This window comes from Marmota marmota, unplaced genomic scaffold (assembly GCF_001458135.2).
Source record: "Marmota marmota marmota unplaced genomic scaffold, marMar, whole genome shotgun sequence".
NCBI classification, from domain to species: domain Eukaryota; kingdom Metazoa; phylum Chordata; class Mammalia; order Rodentia; family Sciuridae; genus Marmota; species Marmota marmota.
The window spans coordinates 10,111,522-10,128,204 of NW_026000221.1; positions in this window are offsets into that span (position 1 = coordinate 10,111,522).

Below are 16,683 nucleotides of genomic sequence, written 5' to 3' on the forward strand. Positions count from 1 at the left end.
TGTTTTTTTTTTTTTTTTTTTGCTTTGTTTTGGTTTGGTTTTTGAGGCACTGGAGATCAAACCTAGACATGCAAGTTCAGTGCTCTTCCACTTGGCTACATCCCCAGCCTTAAAGATATATTTTTAACATTATATTTTAAGTTCAATCCTAAGGAACTAAGACAGTAAATAGTTTAGAAATAACCTTTAAGTACTCTTGAGAAGATGGATCTGGGATATTGTATGACATTTACCTACTCAGCAAACATTTACTATGAACCTATGCCAAGTATTCTTCTTCTAGGTCCTGGAGATATAACTGGGAACAAAGCAAACAAAACTTCACTCTTTTGGTGATCACGTTCCTGAATGATATATGATTTATTTCCAGGTGATTTATTTTTGTCATGCAAACTTGAGTGCAGGTCATACTTGTTGACAACTGGTACTACTACTTTTTTAAAAGTACAGAGACGCTCTCTTTTCTAATGTAATTCAAAGGCTCGAATGTTGCCTAATTTTTCAACAGTATAATAACTGTAATTGGTATCAATGCCAATTTAGAATTACATTAGCAGCACCGATTTTACAGTCTCTGGATGGATATAATCAACAAAGGGAAAATGTTTACTAAACATTAGTTAGTCTGGAGACTTAAGACGATTCTTTACCATTCATATAAAGACTGACTTACAATTTGAAAGAAATGCCTCTCTCTTTCCTCCAATCCTACAACAGTGCAATTAAAACAAGACATTTGTCTTCTAATGTGTCTTCCCTATCACTACTAATGCACTGGGTCATTAGCTCCAACAATGTGAATAGGTTCTCGCTCCCTCATTCAATTTAATTAGTGTACCAGATAACATATAAGAGTACACTTTACATTGCAGCTAATAGTAGATAATGGCTCTTAAAAAGAGAGAGAAATTGCCTTACTCTGTGATGGCTACACTGGAATATACCATACACATACACAAACATATATAGAGATACATACACTTGGTGTGACTGAAAGATATCAAGAAACAGCTCATGAAGAGCAAAGGTCAACCTCTGTCTTCCTAGGAATTAAGGATAAGTCAATTGGGATAAGTTACTGCCACGCACATAGAGCAAAAATGTCAAAAAGAGTCTGATCTATTTTTTCTTTTCTCAATCACACTAAGCAGACAGAGCAAGACATTAATCAACTTAGTGATCATTTCATAGTTTTGACAGTGCTCAAATACAAATACTTAAGTAATATATCATAACATTTTTATTGTAATGTAGGCTGATAACTCTGTCAATTTACTTTCAAATATGAAACTGAATCAATACTGAAGTCATATCCTTACAAGAAAAGTGAAGGTATGTTTCTCACAGTGATGGGGCTAGTCAAATACATAAGAATTTAAGCTAACTTCTGTTGAATCTACTAACTCTTTAAATCTATCTTCAATCTACATCTAAAGGCAGTTATTAAAGGAAATCACCAGGATATACTAGCAACTGAAATCTTTCACATTCAGTAAAGCTCAGCTAAGTACCAGCCATGTGTCAGAACAGTGCTCAGTCTTGACACAGACCCCAGGTCTCAACTTGCTAAAACTGGACAATTGTTTGGCTATTTATGAAACATGTTTTGCATTTAGCACATAGCCTCATATTTGAATAATTTCTTAATGCCATGTGATTACCATGCCAACAGTTAATAGATCCAATCAGAAATATAGAAAATCCACTTATAATGGCAGAAAGACATCTGGGCTGGAAATGCATGAATGGTATTGTGAGAATCAAAAACTTACATTAATGTCTGGGATTAGAATAACATGAAATTAATGTTGCTATTAAATTAATGTTTCAAGCATTTGGGGGAGAGGTTGACTCTGAATGTGCTCCTCTCTGCCATCCTAGAACAAGATTTTAGGAAGCTTATTTAATTTGGATTAAGGTATTAACTATGGAAAGCAGGATGCCTAGGGCAGAAGAGGTTGCTCTGTACTAAGGACAAGAGATGCTGTGGGTTCGGAAGCAAATAGTTACCTCTAAATACTTTAAAAGACCAGGGGTTTTCAGAATTTGGGGCTCCATCTCTAAGTCCACAATGCAACAAGACTGTTTATTTTGGAAAAGAAAACTTTAAAGAAATAGATTGGTGCTGACAAGGATTGATTTTTATTTCCACCAAAAAATTCAGTGGAGAGAGTACTTTCACATTCAATAAATCTCTACTAAGTACCAGCCTATTGAATCAGAAATGGAGCCAAATTCCATTCAGCCAGTTATGTGAGGAGCCATGTGCAGAAAGCTGAGTTAACTGGGACATACTTCCAATTTATTCCAAAGCTGTTTGGGCCACTTCATAGCTTGGTACTATGGCCAGTTATCTGTCTAATATGCCCACAGTCCAATTCTGCCTACAGGAAATAAAAATGAATTGGTCAGGCAGACACAAATATCTGATCTGCATGATAGCTAAATTTCTCCTCTTAAATTAATAATGATACTCTGGCTTTTAGATCAATCTTTTGAGTTTCTCAGCTTGAAGTTGCATCATTCTCCTATCCATCTACCCTAGGACCCTGGTAAGTCAAAATTTCTGATACTGCAAAGTCAATGGGATAAACTCTAGCCTATAATAATTTTACCAATAAAATTCAACCTGTGTGGACCTGCTTGAACATCATGATCCCTACCACTCTGGTCATAGCTAATTGCAAAAATGGATTTATGCCCAAGCCATAGCACTGTACAGAAGGCCCAAGCACATGAAGGGGATGATAATATGTGGAGTCAGAGTTTTCCTCAGGGAAATTCAACATAACAAGTTCAAAATGAATTGACAGAAAACAAGGTATATGAACATGAAGAGATAGAATGCAGTAGACAAGGACCAGGAGGCAATAGAGACACAACTGTAACAGGGGTCACCAGTAAGCAGAATCCACAAGGTTCAGAGGAGTTGAGGGATACCACTCATCAGCAAATGGCAGAGGAAAAGGAGCAGAGGCGCCATGACATTGGAAAGGCTGGCTGCGGGCCTTTGTGGTGCCTACACAACAACTATCTTCAGCTGTGGAAAGGACTGCCTCCTTGACTTCTGCACTTATCCTTCCCAGAAACCCTGACTCAGTGAAATAGCTGAAAATATTTTGTTTCTTGAAACATGAATGAGTCTAACATATTTTTAGAAACATTGAAATACCAAATTCCTCATTTGAACAACTCTTTGATATTCACAAGGCAGTTTTTTAAAAATTGATAAAACAGTTTCATATATTCTTGTGCAATGGTTTTATCATAAGAAACACTTTTTTCAATAAAATCTTATTTAATATTTTTTCAACTAAACCAGCAAACATATATTTTACAAATGTATGAACTAATAAATCAAAAAGTTCAGAAGTAGTATCTCTCATAAATAGAAAATTATTACTTGTCACATATATATGTTCTGAAAGCAAAGCAAAATAATCCAATTGTTTCATTTTCTAATCCATGAGATAGATGACACATGATATATTTTGTCACTGTTGATTTAGTATAGTTTATATTTTTTTCCTGAGGTTCAGTAATTTGAGCCATGTATAATCATTAAGCTCAATTTATTCCCATCTTTACATAAAAGTCTTCTGTGCTCATTTCTGTCACCAACTGAATCCCTTATCTCTAGCTGAATAATTCATTGCTTCTGAAATATTAAATAAAAATCTAGTCTGTGCTTAGTCCTGTACTAACCACTCATCTCAGCTCAAAATTGTAGAAAGAGAAGTACAATGGGAATAAAACTCTTCACAATGGGAATAAAACTTGAAAAAGAAGAAAATTTACCTATATACCTAAGGAGACAGGACAAATGGATACTAATTTCAGAAACTGAAGATATTACACTGGATAGTAGCAAAGACTATACATGAAAGAATTTTTCAAACTAAAAGAAGTTTTTCAAACCAGAACATTGCTGGTTATAGTGAAATAGAAAATTAACATAGGAAGGAAGTCACTATGGACTCTCGTTTGACTGGGAAAACTTCTTGGTGACCCTGAGTGTTGGGTCAGGTTGTGCTTGACAGGTGTGATTAGAACAGCAGAGCAAAAGGGAGACTCCCAAAGCGAATGGGGCACAGAGCAAAGAAAAGCTTTATATATGTGCAGTAACCAGAATGGTGGCTAAAGGGAAGCAAAACAAGCTTGGCAGTGATTTTGGTTTGTTTGTTTGTTTGTTTGTTTTTGTTTTTGTTTTTGTTTTTCCAAGAGATCTGGAACACAAGTCTTAGTTGCTTGAGCCCATAAGTAAGGTGGACTTTTGTTGGGGGTGGAGGGTACTGAGGGTTGAACTCAGGGACACTCAACCACAGAGCCACATCTCAAGCCCTATTTTGTATTTTTATTTAGAGACATGGTGTCACTGAATTGCTTAGCGTCCCGCTTTTTGCTAAGATTGGCTTTGAACTTGCGTTCTTCCTGTCTCAGCCACTGTATGCGGGAACATAGTGGACTTTAAGCAGGAAATTGTCCTAATAAAAATGGTGTCAGAAAGAGAAATACTACCAACAGCAGGACCTGCTGGGAGGTAGCCCAAATAACTAACACAATAAGTTACCAGAGTCAACTTTGGAATATGGCAAAGGACAAATTAAATAGACATAATAAATGATTGTGAATTAATGGATTAAGGGGTAGACTTAAAAAAAATTGAAACTAAAGATTAACCTACTTGTTAAGCATCAGAGTTTGAAAAATAAAGGTGGGGGGTATAGGAGATGATGTATTTGGGAAGGAAATGCAATTTTGAAATCATCGGAGAGTTACCTGGTCGGAACCGAACATGAAAGAGGAAAACAGTATGTCCTTTGTCCTGCCTACCCAGTAGGTGATGACCACATGAATTCACAGCAATGCTGATGTGCTCACTCCTATCTAACACTGGCTATGTAGCGAGTAATTGTGCTGCTTGATAATCCAGTGGGACACAGACTGCATCCATGGGATCAGTCTGTACAGCAGCACAGCACAGTTCTAGAAAGCAGAAAATGTCTGTGCCAAAATCATGCCACAGCATGATGATGCAACATAATAATAAGAAAATAGTGTCCACGGCCATTTTATAGATAAGGCTCAAATAACATTACTTTGTAGAGATAGTAAGACCTGCTGCCAAAACAACATTTACTGAACAATTATGATTAGGATTTCCAGTGCTTTGGGCAGTTAGTTCCTTTGAATGAAATCTTAATGCATCATGGTCTCCCCAGATTCTCCTGTCTACTCTGGAACCTCTTGGGCTTTATGCCCTAACTTTTCCTTCCTCTTTGAAACAAGGACCACTGTATTCACATGTGTGTTTGGTCTTAGCCTCCGGATCTAGCACTATCTTACAAACAGGTAGAATTTAAAAGACACTAGGTGAATAATTTAGTCCTTCAGCACTATATCACAGCTATATTACCATATTTTGTAGACTTCATGAGAGGACACTTGCCTTCTGTGTTGGAACCCAGCCTCCAAACCAGGTCACTGGGGCTAGAGATTTTTTTCCTATTTCCTGTTGAAATTCTTTAGAACTATAAGTCCTGTCCTAACCACAAATTCTTATATTTCAGTCCCCAGGTACTTTTGTGCTATTTATGATAACTTGTGCTGATGAATTCCAAATATGTTCTCCATTCAGACACATGAAAGTTAGTTACCTTTGTAAGGAATTGTCCTCTTCTCACTTTCAACTTTGTCATCTGAATTGAACTTTAATCAATCTGGCATTAAAACTCCTTGAATTAGCCTGGGCGTGGTGGTGCATGCCTGTAATCCCAGTGACTCAGGAGGCTAAGACAGGAGGATCACAAGTTTGAGGCCAACCTCAGAAATTTGGTGAGGCAATTTAGCAAGACCCTGTCTCAAAATAAATGAATAAATAGGGATGAGGATGTAGCTCAGTGGTCAAGCACCTCTGGGTTCAATCTCTGTTTTTTCTTTTAACTTCCTTGAATTATAAAACAGGATGAATCTTTTGTTTCATGAAAGCTAAAAAGACTCATATTAGCAACTGTATTTCAGAAGAACTAAAAGTGTAAACGTGAGCCCTCAAATATCTGAAGAACTGGTTTTGTTTTTCAGAATCCATTGTATTGCGCCCTTGTTTTAGTCAGCTTTTTCACTGCTATGACTAAAATACCTGAGAAGAACTATTTTTAGGAGGATAAGTTTATTTGGGGGCTCACGATTTCAGAGGTCTCAGTCCATAGAAGGCTGGCTCCATTTCTTGGGGCTTGAGGTGAAGCAGAATGTCATGGTGGAAGAGTGTGGTGGGAAAAAAAAAAGTAGCTCATGTGATGATCAGGAAGCAGAGAGAGACTTACAGTGGTCAGATACAAAATATGTACCCCCAAAGGCACATCCCCAGGGACGCATGTCTGTCAGCCATACCCTACCTACCTTCAGTTACCACTCAGTTAATCTCATGAGGGGATTAATTCACTGATTGGGTTAAGACTCTGATAACCCAGTCATTTCTTCTCTAAACTTTCATTGTCTCACACGAGTTTTTTGGGGACACCTCACATCTAAACCACCTTACATCTAACACACCCTAAAAGATTTAGGTTTAAAGGCTGGGGATGCAACTCAGTGGTAGAACACTTGTTTATAATCGAGTCATGGGTTTAATCCCTAGCATCATAAAATAATAAGAAAAAAAAAGATTTAAGCTTAATCCTAAGAAATCTTCATTTGATTAACCAAATCAAATAAATGATTTTACCATGAAAAAGATCATCTTATAAAGTCTATTTATGCATAGTTTGGTGTTTAGATATTATGACCACTTTCCTTAGAGGAAGATGTTTTTCATCAGTAAAAACAATATTCGGCAAAGAAAACCTACTAATCAAAAGGTGATACATCTGAATCAATGTTTTGTTTCAATTTCTATATCAAAATCAGAGTCAAAAAAGCCCTATGTGTATGAGTGGCCTGCATTCAAATAGTGCTGACTCGGGGTTTGAGGAAGTTTGATCTTTAGACTAGTTTCAGTTGGGGTTTTTCATTTGCTTGCTTGCTTGCTTGTCTGGTGGAAGTTTTAATATTGCCCTGTGGCTCTGGCCTCTACTTGCTATGCCAAGGAGCCTAGGAAGAAGATTAGGGACAGCAGCCTTGCTGGCCCTGCTTAGGGGAGAAGCCCACCTGCCTGTAGACCTTTTCAACTCACAGTCTGCATTGGTTGGGGGACTGAGGAGCATCCTCTACCTTTCTTACCCAGGGCCCAACTGGCAGATCAGACTGTGCTCCTCCTTGAGTGTCACCACGCCCCCATCTCCCCAGCTGAACTGTGCTGAGGAGCCAGGAGGAACAGCTTTTCACGGAGGTCTCAGATGAGCACCACAAAGCAGTGAAGGGAGAAGATGAGGAGGTGGGGCTCTATGCCAGCCCCCTTTTCTCATGGCAACTCAAGGAGGGTTCAAGGTTAAGACCTGGTCCTTGGAAGAATGCCCCCTATGAATGCTTCCTTCTTTACTGACTCCTTCATCTCCTCATCCTTCCCACTTCAGTTACCCTTTAGACTATTACAAGCAACTCTCCTGGCCTGGCTGGGATTCTACCTCTTTCTTCCAGAAAATCCCACCTACCTCCATCTGAGTAATGCCAGCACCTATTCCTAATTGTTTCTTGTAAATTCTAACAGTTTACACCTCAGCTGAAAGTTCACATCAGTTGTATTTGCCTAAAGCCCCACAGAGAGTAGATGAGCTTTGGTACTCTAAATGTGTAAGGGGAACAGTACATAGTCTGATCTGGGTTGATTCTCCATTAGTAAATGAGTGACTAAATACACAAATCAACAATGCCCAGACCATTTATTACAAGAAAACTCTGACTTAGTGTAGTAGTCAGCTCAGGAAAACAACCCATTATCAACAGCAACCAGTGAGGAAGGCCAGGTTGCTGTAAGCCAGACTTATAGGAAGTTAGACCATACTTTCCAACAAGTAATTCAGGAAGCCAAATAATATCCCTGGTAATAATTGACCCCAAACAGCAAGAACTTGATTAAAAACTGATAACTGCCCTAATTTGTATCCCCACTTCCAACTTAGTCCTATGGAGAAAAAGCCAAACATTCACTACTAACCAGTCACAGAATTCCTTGCTTCTAGTTAGCCTAGAGCTTCTTCCCAGGTCAGCAGTTGCCAGCAAGGCATGCCTGAAGGTCACCCCTTCCCACTGTCAAACCTTCCCACTTTTCTCTCTGCCCTTGAGTCTCTGCCAAAGCACAAGTGATAGTGGCTGACCGGTCTGCAATAGCAACCTTTTTGCTTGTTCTTATTTGGTTGGTCTTGATTATTTCCAAAGACACTGTTGGTGCTAAGTTTTTCCCTAAGTGCAAGCATATCTCATCCTAGTAGTCATTAATCAACTATTAGCTAATTAAGTAATTATCCTAGGGAGATTCCATCTACACAAAGAAAGCATGTTCTTCATATTCAGAATATTTTGAAGTGACTTCTTAAAAACCTTGAGAAATAGCTGGCATCATTTTGCTAAAGGAACATTTGACTCCCACTTGTTCCTGCTTTTATTACCAAGAGCCCACATATTAGCTGAGAATGGCTCTCTCTGAGTCAACCAGGATAAATGGCACAATCTTTCAACAGATTATGTATGGTCTTAATCGGGTGGGGAGAGTAATTTCAATCCATCCTACTGTGTTCAACTCACTTTTACCAAGTTTGAAAGCAAAGACGTGTTGAAAGGTAAAGAGTCATATAAACCAGTATCGAAAAGGGAGAAGCAAGATGAAGAACCGTCTTTGGAAAGAGCAGGAAAAGGAGGAAAAAAGGCAAGGTTTTATTTGAAATAAAATCTCTTCTTTACTTGAAAGAGATTGTTTATAATCAATTACTCCCATTATTATAAAAGGAGCAGAGTAGGGACAGGGTTCAAAGATTTCAAGGGTTTCTATAATTAGTTAAAATCATTGGCAAACTAGGAAACTAGGTGTCCTAGGATTCATGAAAACTTTCATGGTACATTTGTGGAACTAAACAGAAAACTGTAAATTGGTAAATTATTTAAAATGTACATGGAGGTAGGAAGCTATGTTTTGGATGTGAGGTATCCCCCAAAAGCTCATATGTGAGACAAGGCAAGAAGGTTCAGAGAATAAATGATTAGGTTTTGAGGGCTTTAACCCATTCAGTGAATTAATCCCCTGATAGAGATTAACTAAATGGTAACTGAAGGCTGATAGGGTGTGGCTGGAGGAGGGGAATTGGAGGTATGGCTTTGGGGTGTACATTTTCTATCTGGCAAGTGGAGTCCCTCTCTCTGCTTCCTGAACACCATGTGAGCTGCTTTCCTCTGCCACACTCTTCTGCCATGATGTTCTGCCTCACCTCAAGCCCTGAGGAATGGAGCCAGCTTTCTATGGCCTAAGACCTCTGAAACCATGAGCCCTCAAATAAACTTTTCCTCCTCTAAAATTGTTTTGGTCAGATCCTTTAGTCACAGCTGTGAAAAAGGTGACTAAAATAGATTCCCAGAGTAAGCATAGATTTGTTCAGCACTACGGTAGTATATTAGTCAGCTTTTTATCACTATAACAATTTACCTGAAATAGGCATTTTAATAAAGAAAAGTTCTATTTAGCTCATAGCAGTGTCTGTTCAAATTCCAAGGCTGGGCAGCCCCTTTGGTTGGAGTTCTGGTGAGGACATCACATGGCAGCACACTGTGGCAGCAGCATGTGTAGGAGCAAGAAGTCACAATGGGCAAAGAGAGAGTGGGCAGGACCAAGTGTGCTCCTTTGTAACAATTTTCCTATGACTTCCAGAGAGGTCACAGGAGAAATATTTCATACCCCAGTGACCCAGAACCACCCCCACACACATAACATGAGGTCTCACCTTCCAAAGGTTTCACCACCTCCTAACAGTGCCAACCTGGAAACCAAGACTTTAATCCCAATGAATCCTTAGGGGACATTCAATCCACACCTAACACTAGCAAATAATGCCTGAAAAACTGGTTTGAAAAATCCTACAAGTTATGCATTTGCATACAAATAAAATGGGCCTTCCTAAACTCAACCTGTAAAGAAAACATATCCTGAAAGAGAAAATACAGGTCACAGGTTTGACCCAATAGGAATAGGAACACCCCAGTTACCGGAAGAGGAACAACAAAGTTAGTTTTTTGTTTTATTTTTAGAGAGAGAGAGAGAGAGAATTTTTTAACATTTATTTTTCATTTTTTGGTGGACACAACATCTTTATTTTATTTGTATGTGGTGCTGAGGATCAAACCCAGTGCCCCACACATACCAGGTAAGCGCGTTACCGCTTGAGCCACATCCCCAGCCCAGATTCTTCCTATTAGAAGACTAGATTTGGCCTCTATCTTGGCCCAAGGTGGAACTAATGAAGAGTGGCAAGTTAATACTGAATAAGTTTTTTTAGACTCAAAAATCCCTGAGAATTTTATGAGAAATATGACTAGGACACCGTGAAGAATGACCTTCTGGCCATTTACATGTGGCCCCGAATGGGCAGAGCTCTCCATGCTGGTGACAGCAGCAGGAATACAGCTGTCAGATTCTCCACAGACCCTGTGCCAAGCATTTGCACAGCAGCAGAGGACAGTGTGTTCTCTGGTAGCTACAGAGGGTGTCTTCAGCCTGAACAGCATCATCATCATCACCTACTATGTCTTCAACAACAGACACCTTGAAGGTATGTCCAGGGCTTCTCAGGTAGCAGAGGCCAGGGAGGAGGATTCCTCACACACTCACACTCCTCAGAGAAATACTTAGAGAATAACAAAGAAGAATCACAGAAATAAATGCAGAAAACTTCAAGTGGGCCTCGAGTTTCCAAATAAAAGATAAAGATGAGAATGAGAATAAGAGTACTTATTACTATTCATAGGATCTCCATTTTCCTTCAAGGATGATATCTGGTTTGTGGAAATAATAGTTACAAGTATATAATTTTATCTTCAAGGGTACTGTTTTGAAAATTTTTAAATGATGGGGTTTTTCTTTCTCTCCCCTGACCATTCTCTACCCGTTCAAATCAGGATGTCTGGCAACCTCTCTGCCATTATCATCACAGAGAAAGTTCCTCCAGAATGAAAGAGAAAATAAAAGAAACCCTCTGTGCCAGAAAGAAAGCAGAGGAGGAGGAACTAAAGAGGTAGAAGCAGTTGGAACTATTTTTGTCCTATTTTCCAGCTCCTGGCGAAAACTCTAGAAGAAGGTGATGATGGTGAGGTGGCGGGATGAGGACACCAAGACAGGGGTCATCTTCCTTTGGTACAGCTCAGGAAAGTCAACAGACTCCTGGGGGGCCAGCAAGTCATTGCCACATCCAGCATGGCACAGGAATGAGGTGGCAAGGAGAAAGAGCCTGAGGTTCCACTCATGGCTTTCCTCCACCTTCACAGGGCTTCAGGGGACCGAGGAGTTCTGCATGCCTGGCAGAGAACATGCAGAGGCTGGACTGTCAGAGACACGGATCCCAGAAATGCTGCATTAAGCAGAGATTTCTTGATAAGAAGAAAATGGCCAGGTCACAGACGTCAGCCTTCAGTGACAGCACATATTTTTACGAGTTGAGGTGGTGAGAGATGCACCTCAGCGCACAGCAGGCCATTCAGAACAGAGAGGATCCAGAGGACACCTGACAGACAACCAGGCCCTCTGCCCTGCTGCCATGAGATGACATATGACCTCCCCTTGTGTGGAAACACGCCATCCTACAAAGGAGCTGAGGGAGGGAGAGAAAGCCCCAATATCAAACATTTACCTGTCAGAGAATGCCACCCAAAAGAAATCACTGAAGAGGTAGAGAATTCATCTGTAGCTTCAGAATTCCCCACTTCTGCCCGCCTAACCTCACCATATACACGGCCCCAAGAAGACAAGCCCCACAAGGAAATCATACCAACTTTGAGGAAGACAAGAGTTCCATTTTATTGTGTAAATATGTATTCTAAGACTACCTTAAAGTGTTACATATACATACATACACACAGATCTACATGCATATATGTATCAAGTCTTAAACATGCTTGTGTCTGTTTTTGAGAGAAAATGAGATTGAAAACAGAGAAAGATAACCAATGTGATTCTGCAACCTGTACACTTGGAAAAATGAGAAATTATACCCCATTTGATTCAAATGTATGATATGTCAAGATCATTGTATTGTCATCAGCAAGTAATAAAAAAAAAAAAAGAAAAGAAAACAGAGAAAGAAAAGAATCAAAGAGAAAGTTCATGAGACCAAAGGACCGGTTTGGAAATCCACGCAGGCCTGCAGACTGGCCGGTGGACTTGGCAGAAAGCTGAAGGTGAAGACGGGTGGAACTCTGGAGGCAGCCGCACCAGGGGGCTGAACACAGCCCAGTGCACCAGATAGGACTAATAGCATAGGTGAAGAATACAATGGCTCAGCAGGAGCCGTCAGCATTAATTATGACAAATCTATAACTGATGGAGATATTGGCATTTTCAAAAAGTGTCTCCAAAGTTGTGATGAATCTACTACAATGCCTTCCAATGACAGCAAGAGAAATGGAAAGGCATTTTTCCCCCTACACTGCATACTAAGCTCTCAAATCCAGTATTATTTCAGAATCATATTTTATTGACTTCTCTGAAGTTTGAGGTACATGAGTTGTATAAAAAAATGGAATCATGACAGAAACATCATTCTGATTCTAACTTATTACAGGTGCTTTATGGAGTTATTTACAATAAAGAAGGTGCTTGTTTCCGGTAAGAGTCTACAGTTTTGTTAATGCTATTTTTCACAATGCTGCACTGGCTTGGATATAGGACAGAATAGAATTACAAAGAGTTGGTCTTTGGGGGGATACCATGGAGATTTGGAAGAGCCCTTAAAAATTTTCCCTAAAAATATTGTGCCTAAGCCCCAAAGTTCACACTCTTGTCCATATTTTTCTTACATATCAATGTTTCTGATTTTCCTACTTTATACCTGTGCCAAACCTGTTTCTTGCTGGGAAGCAATTCTGAGTGTCCCCAGTAAAGCAATGTGTAGAGCTCTGGAACAGTATGTCCATGAGGAGCTCCCAGTGGGAGTGTGAGACAGGCAAGCACACTGGACCAGAGACATCATAAGATGTCATAAGTTGTCATAGTCGATCATAAGAGAGGCTTCAGGGTTTGCCATTCAGACAAGCAGCATGGCTTCATGAAAAGTAGGGAGGAATTAGAATCTGAGAAGTCCAAAGATCTATCTTGCTAAGGACCCTCAAACCATAATTCAGCAGTAGCCATCTAATTGAATTGTGATAACAGTTACACATTCTCCCTCAAACTTTGCTTGGACTCATGGAAATCCTGGAAAGAGCAGCCTCTGCCCCTCAAGGGCTCCAATGCATCAACAAAAGGAGAAAATCACAGTCTCCTTCAGAGGTAGAAAAGGCTCCTGATGAAAGTGGCAGTACACAGGGTAATCAGACTTATGCAACAGCAAAGCCAAAGTACCCAGAGGACCATAATGACCACTGACTGGGCTCATTCAGAACACAAATGAAACATCTCCCAGACTTCAGATACCATAAGTTGGAAGAAGGAAAGGACTCTATAAGAGATAGAATTCCTGAACTGAAAGACTGACACAAAACAGACACTACAGGTAATCCTGTTGTATAAAATTAAGTAGGTGTAGCTGGTGAACACAAATTACATAGACATCCACGGAACGTTTCTGTAACACTTCTCAGAGTTCTGGGGGTTCTTAACCTGGTGCCTAAGACCCCTAGACATTCCAGATGAATATTTAGTGAATAAATACTCAAATTTTTGTAAGTAAGCCCCAAAGTTTGCAAAATTCCACATAGATATCTTTATGGACATTTCTTCTGAGGAAAATTTTATAACTTTTATCAGATGATCAAAGCAATATATGATCCTCAAGAAAGAATGATCCTAGGATCTTACTAGCTTCATCTCACATATATATCTCATTTCTCAGGACTCAGTTAAGATGAGAAAGGTCTCTTTTTGTCCACTCTGAGGGCTTTTAATTTGTTTTCCAAAATCTGTTATGAAGGCTATATATCTGATCTCGGGTAATGTCAGAATTCAGTAATGTCAGAAATTCCCATCCAAGGGTGAGGTTGTGCTTTGTCTCCTCCAATTTCCAGACTTATAGCACAGAACTGTGTTAAGACTACTCCAAAGAACTCTGATGGATCCCCGAATACCACCAATACGAGGTGCAAGAATGTTGCTCATTTGCATATAGGTTATGAAACTTTCATACCAATTTTTCTCCACTAAAAGTGATAAACCAGGATCAAGTGAAAACTGTAAAATTAGACTGTGTGTTTACCAAGAATCATTGGATGGAGATAGAAGGCACTGGACCTGTTCTGCTGAGCATTCTTTGTCAGCACAAGGACAGAATGGGATTATTCAATTTTATGGTCACAGTGGCATCAGCTGATAGCAGCACATAAGTAATTAATATGTGTCTTGAAACTAAAAAGAAAAAAGGCATAAGGACATGGTTAAATACAAGATGAATGACAAATAATATTTTTTCTCCTTTTTTTTGGTGACCACATTCCATTTTCAGCACTGAGTTGCCATATTGTACAATAAATCTAGTTAAATACACAAGATCTTAATATTGTGTATTTAACTAGATTTATTGTACAATATGTGATCTTAATCCGTCATCAGTGACCTTCAAGGTATTTTAGTTCTATTGAGCGAATTGCCAGGAAAACAAAATTAAGTTAAATAAACACACACACACACACACACACACACACGCACACACACACACACTCCATTACTATTGTAAGCAAAATACACTGCAAAAGCACTAAGGAATCCACCATATCCCCAATGTCTTTCCATTGTGTTCACTAGTCAAAATTTTAACATGAGCACTAAGTCGAAACTTCAAATTTCCAGGGGCTTCTTAGAAATTTAAACAGCATCTTAAAAATTCATTTCCTTTGCACATTAAAAAATACATCAGAAACAGTAAGGAAATCTTTTTTTTTTTTTTTTTTTTTTTTGGAAAGAGAAAAAGACAGAATTGGGAAAATAAAACATTTTCATCCTGCCATCTCTGGTACCAACATAGTCCTGCAAGTTTTTGTGACACATGAATACACATGCATAACATAAGTGGGATTTTCAAAATGTGTTTCTTCTGATTAAACTCGTTTTTAATGGCAATAATTACTTATTCTGGAGACACTTAACCACTAATGGTGGTGTAATCTCAAGACACAACTGCATTTTCTTAGAAATTTAAGCCAAAGTTAATCAATCTATCTAATTCCTACTACAGGAAGAAGAAAAATTCTCTGAAGACCACACTTTTTTTTATGAGGCTATAAGTTTAAGGCAGCAGCATAATTGGAAGAAATTTATTAAAGAGTTGAAAATTATCCTCAAATTAAAACGTTAAGAGCCTAAAGCTGTAATTAGGGCAAAGGTAAAGGCAAGAGATCCACAAAGCAATCCTGGCTTCTCCTGACTTCTCCATGGATGCCGTCTTGGCTAATTAATTATCTTTCTTCTATTGTTAATTATGGGGGCTCCCCAAGGTTTCAAAATGAATCCTTTGCTTCTTTTCTGTTCCCACTATTTTATTCATTAATGTATTTGTTTTGAACAATTCAGATAAAGATTGCAGAACATTGATTGATGCCTTATGAATTCTGAGCCCCTGTCCTAGGCACTCTTACAGTTAACTGAAAATAACATATGCCTAATTTATCTTATTATTCCTTTCCACGAAACAGTTCCACTTGACTTTGTTAGCTCTATCAAAAAGCAATCGAGAATGTGGTACAATAGGAAGACAAATGGGATTAGGGTTGTTATCCCAGCTATCACTGATGATCTGTGTGACCCTAAGCAAGCCACTGGTTCGCTCCTAGTCTCAGCAAAGCAAAGAGATTGAACTAGATCAGGAGTTACAAACCCAACCTGATGACATATTTGACAGATTTGCTTGGATGGCATGATTTAGAAAAACTGAATTTCTATGTTAAAAAGTAGATCTAAGCCCAATTTATATATATGAATATAGATAGATATAGATATATATGTATATCTACTGGAAATTAAACTCTTTACCACCAAGCTACATCCCCAGACCTTGTTATCTTTTATTTTTTTGAGATAGGGCCTTGCTACATTGCTGAGGGTCTCATTTTATTGCTAAGATTGGTCTCAAACGTGCAATACACCTGCCCTAGTCTCCCAAGTTACTGGGATTACAGGTGTGCATCATTTCACACCAGCAAATCTGATTTCTTTGATGGCAATAATTAATGGTAGCAAAGTAGCAATTGCTCCTTCAGAAAAGGCCTGTACTCTTTTGCTGCTACAGTCCCCAGTATTTCCTATTGCACTACGGGTACTCCCCTTTACTCAGTCAAATTACTTTGACTTACTTTTCAATAAGATGATCAACCCCGGCACAAAAATGTACTGTTTTAACTTCTCAATGCACCTCATAATTTATTTTATTTCACATTTTCTCCCAGCCCTAGTCTAATACCACAAGAATACATTTTAAGTCTATTCCAAATTTTTCATTATTGAGTAAATTTATCTCTTTTACTGTGGGCTATTCATTCCTTTCTAAATTCTGATTGACCATTATTATCACATTTAAACTTCTAAGTTTTCCAAATCTTGTTTTTACCTCCCTCCATGCTACA